Here is a 19,100-nt window from a genome sequence, read left to right on the forward strand (position 1 = left end):
ATAGCACATATAGATAAGTTAGGGCTAAAAGAGCTTAATCCCAGGAAGGACATACCGGGGTTGTTAGCCTGGGGTTCTGCTAAAGGCTTATTCACTAACCCTCATAGTGTGCATGAGTTAAATGAGTGGCGTAAGTTAGGGGATGTACTGTGGGAGGCGGTATTAGGAGATGATAAAACAGCAAAAAAGTTAGGAAAAATCTGGCAAGTAGTTCATAACGCGCTCTTAAAGCAACAGGCAGAGAAAAGGGCGGCACAGCAGGCAGTAGAGGCATATAAAAGAAATGCTCAGTATGGCGATAATGAGCCCCTTGCACCAAGCACAAGAAGGGTTGAAATACCTATTCTTAGAGACACGGCAGGAATGGCCGATAGGGCTAGTTACACTTGGCCCTCTGCACCCCCCTCAGACGAACTGAGAAATAACGCTGCCGAAGCAGCGGAGGCAATTGCAGAGGGCGAAATATCCCAACCTTGTGGCGTAGAATCCCCTTGCCGGCCTGAACCTAGCATCCCTAAACCTGCCAGTGAGCCAGATCCTGTCCCTAGGGCGGAAAGCGACCTGCGGGGGGAAGTGGCAAGGCAGAGGAGGGAGGCATGGAATATGCTAGCTAGACACGGCCTGGAGACTGGGGATGACGCCGCTGTAAGTGCAGTCAAAGTCTGGACCTTTCCTGTAACATACACACAGGGAGTAAACCAACAAGGACAAGCTGTACAAGTGGGAGAGTATGAACCACTCGATTGGAAGTTGCTAGCACAGTTACGACAGACAGTGAGTCAGTTCGGTTTTCGCAGTGAGCCAGCTAAGCAAATGCTAGACTATCTATTTGACACATATTTATTACTGCCAAATGATCTAAAAAGCATAGCAAAATTAATTTTCACACCACATCAGCAGATGCTGTTTAATGCTCACTGGCAAGCTCTTGTTGCCGAGGCAGTTGCAGTACAAAGGGGTCAGGGTGATCCCTTAGCCGGAATCACAGCAGATGAATTAATGGGAGTGGGCGCATTTCGCAGGTCAGAAACTCAGTTACTCCCGGGGGCCGACAAAGTTAGGGAAGCCATGCGTCTAATAAGGAATGCCATCAATCAAGTCAAAGATAGCTCAGGCATACCCATGTATATGGGGATAAAACAGGGAAGAAATAAATCTTTTGGGGACTTTGTAGATAAGGCTACCGCTGCTATCGACAGGGCAGGAGTTCCAGAGTATATGAGAGGGGCGCAGGTTTTCTTAGTTAATGCACTAAAAGAATTAAGCTTAGGGCTGCAGAAACAAGCCGAGTCCACACAGTCACAGGTGTTAGCCGCTCTTGCTCCGCTCCGTGCTTCTACGGCGGCCGCCGCCATATTGGCCCAGGTCACAAGTAGCCGTGACACCAGCGCCATCTCCTGTCTGCAACCAGCTACAACAGGGAGCCTGGGACTCGACTTGGCAGCCGCAATAAAAACATCATTATTAACAACACGCCCCGCTAAAGTCCCAACTGGAGTACAAAGCCCGGTAACTATTAAAGGACAAGCTTTTGGAGGACTAATAATAGGACGCTCATCGAGCTCCATTTTAGGACTGTTTGTACTACCAGGTGTCATCGATGCAGACTACACTGGAGAAATACAAATAATAGTCTATACTCCTTTTCCTCCTCTAACGATTGAGGCAAATCAACGTGTTGCTCAATTTATTCCACTTCCACAGTTAAGCCGGGGTGTTCAACCACAAACACAAACCCCGCGCAAGGACCAAGGTTTTGGATCCTCTGGTGTTGCTCTACTCACAATGGATCTCAATACTAGACCCAAAAAGGAGGTGAGGTTCACCTATGCAGGACGTACAATAAAAATGATGGGACTTTTAGACACTGGAGCAGATACCAGCATTGTTTCTCCAGAAAAATGGCCCTGTGATTGGCCATCATTACAAACCACGGATACTGTGACGGGCGTCGGAGGATTTACCCTCGCAAAGAAAACGCCCCCAATAAGGATTACTATAGATGGGCAGGACTTGGTAACTGTGTTATCAGTAGTTGCATTACCGCCCATGGTACATTGTCTAATTGGAAGGGACATTTTAGCTCAGCTTGGGGTCGTTCTATCCAACGAGCACCCTTTGGGGTAATTGCCATTGCTTGGACTTTCCCAATCCCAATCACCTGGACTACCAATGAACCGGTAATGGTTAAGCAATGGCCTCTAAAAAGGGAAAGTCTAATACAAGCACATCAACTCGTGGAAGATCAATTTCAACAAGGACATTTAAAACTTTCCACAAGCCCATGGAACACGCCAATTTTTGTGATTAAAAAGAAATCAGGGAAATATCGTCTTCTGCATGATTTAAAAGCAGTAAATGATCAAATGGAAGCAATGGGAGCATTACAACCGGGACTTCCCAATCCAGCCATGCTCCCACAACATTGGCCTCTTTTAATTATTGATTTAAAGGACTGCTTTTTTACTATAGCCTTACACCCCCAGGATACAAAAAGATTTGCATTTACCCTACCGGCAATTAACAGGGGGGAACCTGACAAAAGATATGAATGGACTGTTCTTCCACAAGGTATGAAAAACTCACCTACTTTGTGCCAATTATATGTTGATGCGGCATTGCAACCCCTAAGACTAAAATGGCCCGATACAATCATTTACCACTATATGGACGACATCCTATTCGCCCAGAAAATAGCGTTTACAGATATTCAAATGCAAGAAATTCAAAACACCTTAGCAAAAGCATCTCTCATGATAGCTCCAGAAAAGATACAGCAATCTACACCATGGAAGTACCTGGGATGGACTATTACAAATCAAATCGTACGGCCGCAAAAACTTCAGATTGCAACAAAAATCACCAATCTAAATGAAGCACAACGCTTACTAGGAGATCTACAGTGGCTCAAACCAATTGTTGGGATACCCAACTCTCTGCTAGAATCCCTCAGGCCACTGCTCAAGGGGACCGATCCAACCACACCTGTAACCATGACACCACAACAAAAAGACGCTCTCAATGGCATTATTCGCTGCGTCAATGAAGGATTTGTCTCCCGCCGGGATGTATCATTACCTATAGACCTCACCATTTGGAATACTCCTGATCATCTACTTGGAGCACTTACACAGACACAAAAGAAAACGGGGGAGATACAGGTACTAGAGTGGATAACCCCACCTTTACAAGCAAAAAGGACAATCAGTACAAAAATCGAACAAGTAGCTACCTTGATTCGTAAGGGTCGGGTAAGGATTCTGGAAATCACCGGAACAGGCCCGACTGCAATCCACCTACCCATGAAAAAGGAGGACTTAGATTGGTACCTCCTCAACTCTGAGGACTTACAAACGGCTTTGTTGGAAGCTGGAGCAGCAGTCAACACAGGACCGCTGACACCACGTCATCTCCAGTGGTTAGGAAATTGGGACTGGGTATTAAAGCCAACACGATCGGAACAGCCGATAGCAGGTGCCATCACAGCCTTCACGGACGCCGGAAAGAAATCGAGGAGGGCAGCCATCACCTGGAAAGAAGGCCCTCGATGGAAAAAGCAGATAATAGACGCTGCTCCAGAAGACAGTTTACAAACATTGGAATTGCTTGCTGTTGTGTGGGCACTAAGTGAACTGCAAGGGCCTTTGAATGTGGTCACTGACTCGTTTTATGTTGCAGAAGTAACACAGAGAATTGAAGACGCCTCTGTGAAAGAGGTGCAAAACAAAAGACTCTATGAACTCTTACTGCAACTAAAGCGAGCAGTAGGGGCAAGGTTTAAGCCTTATTGTATCATACACATCAGAAGCCACAAGTGGGATGTAGGCTTGGGTGAGGGCAATGCCAGGGCAGATAGATTAGTTATGAATGTAGCAGATGATAGGGGGATTGAGGCAAGAGAGTCACACACACGATTTCACCAAAATGCAAAGGGATTGGTGCGCGAGTTCAAAATAGGCATACAAGAAGCTAAAGCAATAGTGAGAGCCTGTCCCACCTGCAGTCATCATAATAGCGGGGTGGGTCTTGGGTGTGGGGTAAATCCTCGGGGTCTAGAAAGTAATGAAATTTGGCAAATGGACGTTACACACGTAGCAGAATTTGGTAGGCTCAAATACGTACACGTCACAATAGACACCTACAGCAAGTACATTTGGGCTACCGCACAAACAGGAGAAAAGGCAATCCATGTAATAAGGCATCTAACAAGTTGCTTTGCAGTCATGGGAATGCCTAGGGAAATAAAGACCGACAATGGACCAGCCTATGTCGGCAAGAGAGTAAGCCAGTTCATGAGACTCTGGAGAATTAAACACATCACAGGAGTACCACACTCACCCACAGGACAAGCCATAGTAGAAAGAGCCAATGGGACACTCAAACAGTACCTACTCAAGCACAAATCTATAGATGATCCACAAGAAAGGTTAGCTAAGGTTCTTTATGTTATGAATTTTTTGTGTGTGTTTGGGGAAGAGTCAGAGCCGCCTGCAATTAGGCATAGAGGAAAAAGGGAAAGTAACAAAGAAGAAAGCACAAAAGCGTGGGTAAAGTACCGGGATCCAAAGACAGGGATATGGAATGGCCCCGCTGAGGTAATATACTGGGGCAGAGGTTATGTTTGTGTTTCTACTCCCACAGGAACAGTTTGGGTCCCTGCTAGGTGGGTGAAACCCATCCTAAATGAGCGAGTTGGTGGAAAGATTCCTGAGGACACCATTAGCTCCAGACGACCGAGAGCGGATACAACAGAAGTTGACGGTGACCTTACGGCCCTATTTACAAAAACTAGCACCATATAAACGCGCTGTCCGCAAGGCACTGCAACGGCCGCCACCGAACTGGGTGGAGTGGATCGAGTATCACGCCTACCTGGAAGAACAACGCCTTAACGGTCGCCCTTGTTGCGCGTGTGGGAAGGCATGGTGTGAAGCTTGGGTGGCTTTAAAGTGTGGGGGCTGTGGGGACTGCTCATGGGTAAGACAAAGAGCAGTATATAAATTGTGGTGCCAAGAGTGTCAAAGGGAAGACCAAAGACGCTCAAGCTGGGGTGCAGCATTAGAGGGGGAAGCAGGAGTACCGTTTGTACAGGTCCCGAGTGTATATGAAGCACCAGAACAGCTTATGTTAGCTTGGGCCCGGTGGGAAATAACTAATTGGCTCTGGAGGCAAAAAATCACTGCAAAATCTTGCATTGTTGCTACTCGATGCATGACTAAAGTGCCATATCTACCTTTCCCTCGGGTAGGACCAGTTAAGCCAGGTACCGACCCTGAAGAAGTATTAGACCAGTGCATAGAAAAGGTAAAACAGTGGCACATAGCTGCAGATAACCCAAGACGCAGAAGAAACAAGCCACGTAAGCAACAAAAATGATATTCATCATACTGCTTATGCTTACTAACTTTGCTTGCACAAATGCTTTTCCAATGGAGCACACACCTAGAGAAAATGTATGGGTAACATTTGCTAACATAACAAAGCAAGAATCAATCTGCTTAAGCTTGGGGGGAGCGCGGAACCCTTTCAAAACTTGTCTTGTAGGATTGCCAGTTTGGAAACCAAGAGAGTTTGCAGGGTATCTTAATGATAGCAACCTATCTACAAAAGGAGATGACGATTTGTTGCAGGGTTGTACTTTCCCTAGTAGTAATCCCTCACAACATGATGGATGCTGGCAATGTGAATTTGTCCTAGCTTTGAATAGAACTTTAGCTTCTCCTCCGGAAGAGATTGATCTCTTCGGAAGCACTAATGCCTCAATGGGAAGGAACGCAGGGGGATGGTTTAGTTTTATGCCCTTAAAAGACAAAAACTTTGCAACCCTTGATTCAGCCCTTACTAGTCTGTCAACAATTCATACTCAACTTTACCCCAAATGTAACGGTAGGTACATCACAAAGGCAAGAGCACTACCCCCAGGAATATTTTTAATTTGTGGGGATCGTGCCTGGAATGGTATTCCAGTGAGGCCACAAGGGGGACCCTGCTATCTAGGGAAACTAACCATGTTTCACCCCAATGTAACTACTCTCATGCAACTTGCAAGCAATACAAATAGAACAAAACGCAGTTTACACGATCTTGACTGCACCGGCATAGGGCAACCACATTTTTGGAGTGACTTTAGACAGGTGGCAACTGCTGTACTCCTCCCTCACGCAGCAGCCAGGAAAGCTATGGCCCTAGCCGAACAGTTAGGGTGCTGGGCAAAAGATGAATTTAACACCACCTCTCAGGTGTTAGACATGATGGCCAAGGATGTCTCAAGTGTTAATCATGCAGTACTGCAAAACAGAGCAGCCATCGATTTCCTGCTTCTAGCGCAGGGACACGGTTGTGAGGAATTTGAAGGAATGTGCTGCATGAATTTGTCTGACCACTCTGAATCCATTCACAAAAAGATACGAGACATACAAAACAGACTACATGACCTAAAGGAGGAAAATGGTTGGGATATTGATGAATGGCTAAAGAGCCTGGGCCTTGGAGGATGGATTCGGACCATCATTAAGTATGCTATCATGATCTTAGGCGTATTCTTATGCTTAGCTTTGTTGCTTCCTTGCTTAATAACTTGCTTGCAGAATTTCATCCAAAAAACTGTTAGCAAGGCTTGGCACACTAATCTTCTCGCTCAAAAAGAAAACGGGGGAAGTGTAGAGAGCCTGGTGCAGGAATGGCTAGAAGAGAGAGGCCATAGTCAAATCAATTTAGTCAGGCCAACAAAGTAGGCCTCAGCCTCAAGGGCACAGTAAGAGGGAAGGCACGTAGAATTGTGATAAGATGAACAAAGACAGACTGTAAAAGAAGAACTAGAAAAACTCTGCTAGCCATGAAATTGCAAAAGTGTAGCTATAAACTTAGCCGATCAGCATAGTGACGCATATGGCAAGGCAACCAATGATGAGCTTAGCTTTTGCAATATGCATGAGCTAATTAAGCACTGTATTTAATCGCCACTCTAATTATCAATAAACGAGACTTTGCAGATGACCGAATTGGTGTCCGTGTCTCCCTTCTCCGACAACTACTGTTCATCCCTTGTCTTGTTCCATGCTTCATTCGACTAATCCAGTCGGTGGTTCAAGGAATGCAAGTTGCTACAATACCAAGAGACCCTGAGAAGGCAACAAAATTAATGACAGTACATGAATTAAATCTAGTACAAGAGGTACTGACAAAATTTGAAACCAGAACACGAATCAATGGGATAAAAAAAGAGAAGTGGAGGAAATTGTGACAATTGATAAAAGATTCGTGTTAATCACAAAAGCATTGTGGTTTGTATAAACCAGAATACTAAGCTCTGAAATGAAGCATGGACACTAGACAAAGGAAATTATATTATTAAATAATTCTGTTTAAAATCACATTGTTATGTTATATTATGCTGTATTATCTTACATTATAATATATTATGTTATGTTTTTCAAATAAGTTGTATCGACTACCAGCTTGCAAAATCGGACTTCCCAAAAAGCCCTTCCTGCCTTTGTCTAATCAATACTGCCTATCTCAAGGACCAGACTCCCAGAACTTCTCTGGTGCTTATCTAGAAGGACCGGATGGCTATCTGTGACTGATTATCACCCAAAGGCTTTGTGAATTTGTGTACAACGAGAACCCACAGTATAAGAAGAGGCTGCAAACCAAGGTTCGGTGGAGCGTGGAGTGGGCGGTGACCCCTCACGTTCCCCAGCGCTGCTTGCTCTTTCTATATCAAATAAAGCAATCTAAATTTTGCTGAATATCGAGACTTTTGTCTCTCATTTATCACAGGGTTCACCTTTTCCTCCTCCATGTGTAACGTCGTCTGGAGCACAGAGGTCCCAGGAGCTGCTTCCTCCTGAGCCAGTGGCACTCCTGGCACTGGGCAGCGCAGGGCCCTGTGCCCCGTATATACCCCTGCAGGGCGGGGCTGTGCCATGTCACCAGGACAACAGAATGGCCAACAGCACCCAGGAACCCGATAGAACGGCCCTGTGTCACAAAGGGCCCAGCCCAGCAGCCCTTCAGCAGCCCAAGCCCCTGGAAGTGTCATGGAGCAGGTGCCCAGCAGGTGCTGGCTTTGCAGGCTGGGCTGTGCGGGGCCAGAGGAATTGGCCGGATGGACGCAGGCAGGGAGTTGTGGTCAGCGGCTCCATGGGCGGCTGCAGGCCGGGGATGAGGGGTGTCCCTCAGGGAGGGCTCTGCCTCGGCCCCGGGGGGGCCCAATGCGAGGGCGAGGGGCTGGGGGGGCCATGGGGGCGTTCGATCAATGGGGAGGGCCCGGGGAGTGCTGAGAAGGGGGTGGTGAGTGGGGGGGAGGGAGGGGTCCCATGGATTTGGGGGGAGTCTTGATGAGTGTGGGGGGAGTCCCATGGATTTTGGGGTCCTGGTGACGGGGGGGGAGCGGTGAGTGGGGGGGGTCCCATGGATGGGGGAGGGGCGGTGAGTGAGGGGGGGTCCTGGCGCGCTGGGGTGGTCCCAAGTATCCGGGGGGTCCCAGCGCTTTGGGGCGGTCGGTGAAGGGGAGGCAGTGAATAGGGGGAGCCCCGGTAAATTGGGGGGGTCCCTGGTGATAACCGGAGGAGGAGAGGGGGGAAAGAAGCGAGCCCCAAGGGACTCCCCCCGGTGCTGGGGACACCCCGGTGCCCCCCCAGCGCACGCCCCCCCCCCCCCCCCCATTCCCGCTCCTGTTCCCGGGGGAAGTCAAAGGGGAGGGGCGGAATCCCCGGGATGGGCAGGGGGGGCACAAAGGGGGGTCCGGGCCCTGTGCACCGGAGGGTGGTCGGTACACGAGGGGGGGGTCCAGTCCCGGTGCCCGAGGGGGCGTCCCGGTGCCCGGTGATTCGTGAGGGGGTGTCCGGTGATTCCTGGGGAGGTCTCCGCTGGTCCTGGTGCATGACGGGGGGGTCCCGGTGACTCATGGAGGGGTCTCCGGTGATCTCGGTGCTCGAGGCTGGCGATGTTTGAGGGGGGGTCCGGCGGTCCCGGTGCACGATGAGGGGGTGTCACTGCTCGATGCGGGGGGGGGAGTCCCGGTGCACGGTGACGGTGCTGATTGATGGGGGAGGTCCTCTGGTGGTCCCGGTGCCCGGTGATTGATGGAGGGGGTCTCCGGCGATTCCTCGGGAAAGGGGGGGCGGTCCGGTGATGCCGGTGCACGAGGAGGGGAGAGAGGAAACTCGAGGGTCCTGAGGAGGTCCCGGTGCACGAGGACGGTTAAATTCGGGGGTCCTGGTGCTCGGAGGGGGGGTCTGGTGTGTGACACAGAGAGAGACCCCGGTGACACTGGGGACCCTGGCACGGGGCTGGTGACACTCAGGGGCTCCGGGTGGCACAGAGACTCTCCTCAAATTCTCTGCCACGAGGTCTTGGTGGCACGAGGGGCTCTCGGTGATACGAGGAGCTGGTGGCACTCCAGGGGCTCCTGGTGGCACAAGGAGCTGGGGGCACTTGAGGGGCTCTTGGTGACACAGGGCTCTCGGTGTCACTCGCAGGGCTCTCGGTGATACGAGAAGACCCCTCGTTCCTGCTGGTGGCACTCGAGGAGCTCTTGGTGACACTCGCAGGGCTCTCAATGACACGAGGGGCCCCCAAATTCCTCTCAGTGACACGAGTAGCCCCCAAATTCCTCTGGGTGACACAAAGAGCTCCCCAAACTGGTCTGGGTGACACGAGGAGACGGTGGCACGAGAGGAGCCCTATGCACGAGGACCCCCAAAATTCCTCGAGCGAACCCCCCCGAAATCCTCGCGCGGGACCCCCCACTCAGCGCGAGCCCAACCCCCCCCCCCCCCGCTCCTCACCCTGGGGGTCTCCGGGTGATCCCGCCCCAGGTCCTCCCCTTTCCCCCTTTTACCCCAGGACTGGGAAGGGCGGAGGGACTGAAGGGGGGGTGCAGGTGCGGGTTTTTCCGGGAGGGTCCCGGCGGCCCCCGGGGCGGGGTCAGTGCTCAGCAGCGGGGCCGCGCCGCTCGCACCCGTTGGCCGAGATCGGGGGGGGGGGAGGAGCGGGGGCGGCCCGGGGAGCCCCCGGGCCCCCAAATTACACCCGGGTCTGCTGCTTTAGTCCTGTGCTACCAGCGCTGATTTTTCTCTTTATTCAGTCTTTTGGTGTATTTTTTTTGCTAAGATTTAATAAACCTTTAAAATTTTACAAAGTGAGCGTCGTTTCTCCCACCCTGCACTGCCGGGGTAGGAGGTGCAGCTGGAAGAGGGAGGCGTGTGGAAAGCTGGTTTGAAGGGTCTCCATTTACTTCTCATTATCCTGCTCTGAGGTTTTGGAGTTTTCTGCCAGAAATCTCTCCCCTCTCCCACTCATCCACAGGGCTTGTGGGGCAGTTTTCCCTTTTGGGGGAAAATTAAAGCCAAGCAGAGACGCTCCTAATTAGGGGTAGCGGCAGTGAGGCTCCAGGGCTGCGCGCTGAGCCGGAGGCAGCGAACACGCAGGGCGGGGAAAGGCGTGCCGGGAGCTGCCGAGAACTTTGTTTGTGTTTCCAGGCCAATGGCGGCTCGGGCCCGGGCCCGTTCCAGGGCTGTTCCTCATCTCCGCCTTTGCCCTCCCACAGCCCGGGGGGCCCTGAGAGCGCGGGCCGAGGCTGGGCCGTGTGCAGAGCCCGGCCCTCGCTGCCATTGGCTGATTGTGCCAATGTCACTCCTGGTTGTCGCGCGCTGATTGGGCAGAGCAGCGAAGGCGCCATTGTGGCAGCGTCAGTGCGGGCCCGGCAGCGGCGGCAGCGGCCGGAGCCCGGGGAGGCGGCGGCGGAGCTCGGAGGCGGCCCCAGCGCAGGTGGGAGCCGCGCTCGGTTGTGCGGGGGCTCGGGGCTCGCTGCGGGCCTCGGGGGCGGCAGGGGGCTCTGGCGGGTTGGTTGTGCCGGTGCCGGCCCGTGTTGGCGCTGGGCTGAGGGCGCTGCGGGAGCGGCTGCCCGCGGTCTCCTTCCCGCTGGGGCCTCGGCAGGAGCCGGTGCCGGAGCAGCGCTGGCTCGTCCCGGTTGCTGTGGGTGGCACAGAGGTGTCTGCCCTGTGCCCGGGGCTGTGCGGGAAAATTCCCGTGGCCAGAGGTTTGTGTGCCCGCAGGAGACAGAGGAGTCCTGTAAAAGTGACTTTATTGATGAACAAAGAGAGAGGCCATGCGGCATTTGCCATGCGGTCTCTAAAGCGCCGCCTCCTTTTTATCCTCATTTTCCCGTCTGCATTTCCCTCTCCCTTTCCCCACTGGCTGAGGTACTTGAAAGGTTCAGAATTCCCAATCCGCCTACGGCATGTCCCCCTTAATATGCACCCCTCCTACATTATTAATCTTACTGCTTTCAATCCCTCCTTTTCTCATTTTCTCAAGAATTGCCTTTACAAACTTTTAATTTCCATTGACTCAGTCTCTTTTCCTGCATCCTCTTTGCCGGAAGGTGTCGTGCATGGTAAAAAGATGAGAGTTACTGCAGCACGTCAGAGGAAGAAGAGCATTCGTTTAAGCCATGGTCTGTCAGGGAACCACGAAAATTTGTCCCATTCCCATCCTTTCTCCAGAATACGAGATATTTTCATATTTCCTTTGCTATCTGTTTAACCACTTTTCGGTTATCATCTGTTTGCAAACAGCCGTTTGCATAATTTAATTTTCCACAAACTCCTCCTTCTTCTGTAAGTAGATAATCTGATCCCATCCCATGGTGAAATGTCTCGTTCCTCATTTCAGTGGCTTGGTCAGCAGGAAGGTCAGGAGCTGGAGCTGTCTGCTTGGTTATTATTTCAAGGATACTTTTTAACCTAATTTTGCCACTCAAATTATGGATGGGTTTTCTGTGTCCTGATATGAATTCGTTAGGGATCCCAGGGGCTGGTCCATGGTGTTGTAGCATTTGTTCTGGTGGCCGTTCATCTTTTTCCCTTTTTTGGGTGCTCCTTCCAGCCAGGGCTGCATCAATTGACCACTTTTCTCTGATTAAATCATCAAATGTTTGGATTCCCAAGTGATTTCTCTGGACTAGCAAAAACACCTCATTGCTTTGGGGAGAGGGATGATCCCCCCCACACCTTTTTTCATGAAATTTGCTCAATATTCTCCGTTTGCTGTTTCCCTTTGCAGCTTAACCAGTTTCTGTTGCAGTCAGATATCCTCACTATGGGCTCTGCCTTTAGTTGTGCAAATTCCATCTGTGCAAGCAGGCAGAGCTGGGGGTGAGGGGCAGATGGACTCAGGGAAATTCCTCCCCCTGGCAAGAAGGCCCTTGGGCATTGTCCACACTTTTCCAGAGCAATGTTAATTTGCATTTCTATAACTCCTCTCCTGGCTGCCTGGAACTAGGATTTTCTTCCAGAGCAGCCTTTAGGTGATTCACACGTCCACCCTCACAATCTGCTTTAGTTTTCTTTTTTATTTTTTTTCTATCGATTTTTTATTAACAGTTTATGCGTTAAAGCCTCACCATTAATACTCTTCTAGGTTTGCAAAATGCAACTTAAAGCTGAGCTTCTAAAGATCCATTCCGAAATTCTGCCGTCATTAAGAGCCACCACAAATATATAGAAAAATATTCCAATGCAATCAAGTCTTTTCTGCCTCTTCTCCTAGGAGTAAAAATTGCTTGTCACACCCCTGGCCCAAACCTAACTGACAATCTAAAAGTAGGATTAATGTGAAAAATTTTTCTCATGGTGTAATCTTGTCACTGAAACGGCAGGGACAATAAAAAACTCTCCAGCCATATCTTTAGTGTTAGAGAGTCAAGGCATTACTTGATCCTGGTCAGGATGTGCAACAGAAACAATTTCATCCACACATAGCCCGGGTGTGCAGAGAAAATCATTCCATGAGATGTGAATTTTACTAGATTTTTCCTAAACTTTTTACTGTACGAACCCAATGAAATTCATTGGTTTAGTGTTTATTGCTTCAAAGTTGTGTAGTTCTTAGTGTTTGGTTTCCTATTGCACACGGATTTCTCATCTTCTGATGTTAATTAGATCCGCATTCCTGGATTTCCTTCTCAGCCTTTTCCAGACCAGGTGTCTCCATCTATGCCGGGGCAGTGTCTGGGGTGGGTGTTCCTTGATGTTTGCTGATGTTTCCTTGATGTTTTGTTGAATGTTGTTATCTTTGTGGGAATCTTTTGGGCTATTCCCAGATGTTAAACTCATCTCTGTTGAGTGGTGCAACATCCCTTAAAAAAACCTTTTAAAATTTCTTTCCTGAGAGAAAGGCAAACCGAGCCTGACTAGTAAAATGAAATGTAAAAAAATGTAAATTTGGTAGACTTTCCAACAATGGAATCGCAGGCAGCCCAGTGTGTGAGTGTAATTGAGAGGCAGAGTCCTGGGTGGATGCTGTGAACAGCAAAGTGCCAAGGCAGGCTCTGTGCCAGCCCAGCTTCCTGTGGCAGAGATTTCACAAGAGACAGGATTCTGGCCACAGACTGCTTGAAATATACATCCCTTATCTCCAGCCCGCACTAGGTGGAGAATTCCCAGGGTAAGGAATTGCAAAGATCAATTCCAAGGGAGATAATTGAATATCTGCCCTGGCTCTGGCCAAAGGTTATAATGGCCGGATGCTTGGCCTTCAGCCAAGGGCACACACTGACTCAGAAAACACTTCCTAAATGCAGCAACATGTTGCATATTCATAGACCTTCATGCATTATTCAGAATCATTCCCCTCCAACCTGTAAATCATTATTTTTTCCTTTCCTGGGGTTTTGGTGTCCCATAATTCCGAGAATGTGAAGAATTTCCTGATTATCTTTATTGCCATTCTCCAAGTTTTTTACATGAACATAAGATTATGACATTATACTGGAACAAAAATATATTTATCACAAACTAATTATAACTTTTGTTTATTTATGTATATATATTTGTATTTATAAGTTTTGTTAATTGCAGAACTAAGAGAAACTATGTTCATACAACAGTATTTTCCAGCATATGGCATTCATTTTAATATTTGAAAAACTCAATAATATAATGTACTCTTATAACACACATAGAATTCAAATTTCTTTTTCTCAGTCTGGAGGAGACATAGCTGGTGGTCCAATCATTTTGTTATTTTTCATTTTCTCAGGTTTTTTTCCTTTTCTCCTGTCCATACCACAACACTGAGGATATTTGAGTTTAAAAAGTCTTACAATGTTGTGGCTAGAGCAGAGAATCTTCAATCCAGGTTCTCCAATTCCCTATTAATCCTCAGAATTCTTGCAGCTGCTTTTTCGTCCTGGATTACTTCTGAGATTCCCTGGTCCCTCTCTGGGCCAATACACCACAAACACTCAGTCAAAATATGTCGCAAATATTTAACCCTTTTCTCCATCATTTCCTCTTTTATTTCAAATAGACAAAAATGCTTTTTAGCCTGAACATTCAGCCATTTCACAGAGGCTTCTTCTACCACTTCTTGTCCTCTGCAGCAAGTCATCCACATCCTGCATTAACCCAATCCCTGGGGGTTGGGTAAATTCTTGTGATATTTTCTGTAAGGCTTGCCCCAATAAGGCTGGTGCTTCCCTGCATCCCTGCAGAAGGACCGTCCATATCTTTTCCATTTTCCCACTCAAAGACAAAATCCAGTTTACCATCCTGTGTAAGTGGGCATCCCCAGAAAGCATCTTTGCCATCAAGGACTGAATGGTGTCAGTGTGAGGAGGGCACCTGGTTGAAGATGGTGTAAGGATGTGAGAGCCCCTGGGTGCTGGGGCGCCCTTGAGCCCTGGGGTTCATCCCTCAGGGGCTGTAGAAACTCTGCCATGGCCTTTGCCTTCCCCTTGGCCTTTTCCTCCTCCCTTCTTGCATTCCCCTGCTGTGTCTTTGTGACCAAGTGCTCCAGGGGCTTCTTCTGCCCCTCCTGCAGCCCCCTCAGTGCCTGGGGGTGCTCATCCTCTGACAGCTGCTGAGCTTTCTGCTAAATCATTCCTTTCTGCACTGACCCAAGGAAAATGCTGAAAAGCTAATCTGGATGCTTGCACGTCCAATGCCCATTTCCCAGCTGTTCCTTTGTCCTGCTGCTCCTTGTGCTGTGGCTGCCGTGGCCAGCCCGTATCCCAGAGCCGGTGCCTGTCCTGCCGCAGTGTCCAAACGCGGCCCCCCCGGCGGGCAGGGCCGGCAGCTCCACGGGGCCGGGCAGCGGCCGGGGCGTCCCGCAGCCTCCTGGGGGCCGGGGGCCACTGCCGGGCCTGCAATTGCCGGGGGGTGCTGGGCTCAGGCAGCGCCCGGCGCTGAGCCCCGGCTGCCCCACAGCCCCGGCCCGGCCCCGCAGCTCCCCACAGGCCCCCAGCCCGTGCTCCCGGTGCCGCCCCTCTGCGCCCGCTCCTGCCGCTGCCCAGCACAGAGAAACCCCCTGCAATCCTGACCTCCTTGTGTGCCTGTCCTGGCAACCGGGGATACAAAGGATCTGCAGCAGCTGGCAACTTCTGAGGATAAGAGCCTGCTGAAAAACATCCCCATCCTCAGTATTTTTCTCTTCCTCCTCTTTTCCATCATTATTTTTCTTCCCACATAGATTGCTCCTGCTGCATCTTGCCTGAACCATATTCCTGCACACTCCCCTTCACCCAATCCCTTCCCTGCACACCAACAGCATCCATCCCCGTGTTGTACCAATCCCTTCTGGACTTCCCTTATTGCGCCCCTGGGTGTCCCTGTCCGTGATTACCTCTGGTAGAATGTGCAAACTCCCTCCACATGCTCCCAAGGGACCCTTCAGAGATATTTTGGGATCATCATCCCTTTGGCCAGGAGCCCTTCCTGGCTTTTCCTTTGTACCCTCCACGGGTGCTCTGCCATGTTTAGTCCCCGAAGATGCCACTGTAGTCACTGCTGAGATTTTCAGTGCTCTCTGGGTGCCGACACTTCCCAGCCCCCTGATCTGTCACTCGTCTGTCTCCTGGTCACTCTCGGGTACCCAATCCATGCCCGTTGCTGCCGCCACCCAGGGGAGCCGATCACCAAAACTGGGTGAGGCACCTTCAGCTCCACTGACTGCCCCCGCCCTGGATGGGGGAAGGAATTCCGGCCGAGTCCCAAGAAGTGTGGAAAAATTCACATCACCAGAGGTTTCTGTCTACTAGGAAGACAGAGGAGTCCTGTAAAAGTAATTTCATTTAGAAAGAAAGGGAGAGGCCATGGGCCATTTCCCATGGCGTCTGCGATTCTTAGAGAACACAGCCTCCTCTTCATCCTAACTTTCCCTTCCTCATATTCCTCTCCATTTCCCCTTTGGCTGAAGTACTTGAGAGGTACAGACTTCCCAATGCACCTACTATATCCCTCCCTTAATATGCACGCCACTTTTGTGTAGCTAACGATGGCCAGGACTCTTTTAAGTCTTTGTTCTTCTCTGGGAGTTCATGAATTGAGCAGGACCTTGGCTGAGCAGCAGTCTGTGTGGTCAATTAATAACATTTTCTGACCTGATGGCTTCTGCTGTCCCTTCCTTATGTCCACGTCCCCGGCCCTGTGTCCAAGCGGATTCGCAGCATGTGTTTGTAGAGACCCTTTGCTGTTGTTCCTTGCATGGGGGTCCCCCGTTTTGGGGCCATCCCCCCTGGAGCAGGGTGTCCCGGCTTGGTGCAGCCCCGCCCCTCGGGCAGCGCTGAGCCAATGAGAGCGCGCGGCGGTGATGACGCAGCAGTGTCCAGGCAGAGCCGCAGCTCCCAGCGTTGCCCACCTGGAGCCACCTGCGCCCGGCCCGGGCCCCAGCGCCCCCCGGCAGGGGAATTTGGGGAGGTGGGAGGGGGGGAGCGCCAAGGCCGGGCCCCCCCGCGCTGTGGTGGCGGCAGCGGCTGCAGTGGGGAGCGAGTGCGGGCGGGAGCGGCCGAGAGCCCAGCGCTGCCCCAGCCCGAGCTGCCCCAGCTCCATCGCTGCCCCTGCGCTGGGATGCTGTGGGTTTGGGGGGAAGAGGGAGCCGGCAGTGGGTGCTGGGCCTGGGGGCAGCAGGAGAAGGGAAGGAGAAGCAGGGTTGAAGAAGAAAAGGATCAAACGATGTATGTGGGAGGAGCAGGTGGGATTGTGCAGGAGAAAGAGGAATAATGGGAGGAAGAGGAGTGTGTGGAAGAGCAGGGACACCAGAGGAGGATTCGTAGGAACAGTAAACACCACAAGGTTCCACTCCTCCCTGTATCTGCAGCCTCTCCCCCAGTCCCATGAGCGTTGCCCCCCCCCCCATGCAGCATTGGGGTTCCACAATTTTTAGAGGGGTGAATATTGGTGTTTCTGAGCTTTAGCTGGGTAAATTTTGGTGCTTTGGTTTTTTTCAGGGGCTGAACCTTAGTATTTTGGACAGAGTTTTGTCTACATCTTGCTATTTGGGGGGGTTTTGATCTGTGTCATGATGTTTGTAGCATTTTTAGGCTGTATCTTGGTATTTTGGAGATTCTTACAGACACAAGATGCCCAATGTCTTCCTGAGTTGCACTTGGGGATGGAGGAGCGCCCAGCCCAAGACTCTATCCTCTTGTTTTTTCCCCAAACCAGGATTTTTCATTCCTAAGGCGTCAGTAGATGGAGGCAGAAAAACCCCAGAGATCTCTCTCAAGGAGGGGCTGCAAACCCAGCCCAGGGAGCTGTGAGGAGGAAAGACCCTCCCTGAGCCGGGAAGGCGGCCGGAGATCCAGGCGGAGCTCAGAGCTGGTGGAGAAGCCTCCTGGAGGGGAGAAGCCCCACAGGTGCTTGGAATGTGGGAAGGGTTTCAGGTGGAGCTCCAACCTGATCCGGCACCAGATGATCCACAATGGGGAAAAGCCCTACGAGTGTGGGAAATGTGGGAAGGGATTCAGGACGATTTTTGATCTGATGCGGCACCAGGTGGTCCACACAGGGGAACGGCCCTACACATGCTTGGAATGTGGCATGAGCTTTGGGTGGATGTCCTACCTGAAGAAACACCGACGCATCCACACAGGGGAGAGGCACTACGAGTGTCCCAAGTGTGGGAAGAGGTTTCAGAGCAGCTCCGATTGCCTCAAACATGAGCGGATTCACACAGAGGAGAGGCCCTTCCGCTGCCCCGACTGCGGGAAGGGATTCAACCGCAACTCCCATCTCACTGACCACCGGCGCATCCACACTGGGGAGAGGCCCTACGAGTGTCCTGAGTGTGGGAAGAGCTTCTCACACAGCTCAGTCTTGACCCGACACCAACGGAGGCTCCACTAAGGGAAGCCCTGTGAGTGCCCTGAGTGTGGGAAGAGCTTCGTGCTCTGCTCCAGCTCCATCCCCCATGGGAGGATCGGTGTTGGATGATCCCCAGTGACCCCCGTTGGGCAGAGCCCTGGTGATCCGTGGTCCTGGTGATCCGTGCTGGGTGGGGGGAAGGGGTTGGAGAGATTTTTCTGCTCTGGGAGTGGACAGGGAATGGAATGGCTGGGGACTGAGGGGAAATGGGAGATACTCTGGTGACACGGGGAGGAACTGTGAGGACAGCAGGAGAGACTGGGATGAACTGGAAGAGCCACCGGAGTCACTTGGGGTGAGGGGGCAGGAGGCCCCGGGGATGGGCACAAGAAGGGCTGACATGTCTCGGGTGATTCCCAGGGAGGTTTTGAGGGGCTCCAGGGTCATTCCCAGGGCAGGGCCCGAGGGGACACGCTCTGCCCCACGCTCACCTCTGCGCTCCACGAGGAACGGGCTGGACAACTCGTAGTTGTGCCGGCAGTGCCTGTCCACCGCAGCCCGTCTGTACTCCATCCATTGCGGGTCGCTGTTCCAATGCTTGGCAGCCTTGTCCCCAAAGGAGGTGTCCCCACGTGCAGCCCCACATCGCTGCCCAAGTGCAGGAACTGCTCCCGCTTGGAGATGTTCCTCTCCACGAACCTCAGCCGGTCGGTGCCGTGAATGAAGTGACACTCGGACTAAACCATCTCCTGGAACAGCGCTGTGTGTGCAGGACACAGGTCCGGGGGTGTCCCCCCAGCAGCCCCCAGCAGCCCACAGTAGCCAAGAGCTGCGGGGCAACCCCGACTCCGCACCCCCAGTGCCCCACGGCCGGCATGGGACCCTTCTTCCCACAGTCACAGTTCCTCTTTTCCGCTCTCCTCTGTATTTTCCTCCCCCTTTCCCAACATTCCCCAGTCAGCAGCCCTCCCCAACATCCGTTTGGGGGTTCCACCTCCCCATTTCCCT

Source organism: Sturnus vulgaris, unplaced genomic scaffold (assembly GCF_052056855.1).
Source record: "Sturnus vulgaris isolate bStuVul1 unplaced genomic scaffold, bStuVul1.hap1 Scaffold_195, whole genome shotgun sequence".
In the NCBI taxonomy this organism is placed as follows: Eukaryota; Metazoa; Chordata; class Aves; order Passeriformes; family Sturnidae; genus Sturnus; species Sturnus vulgaris.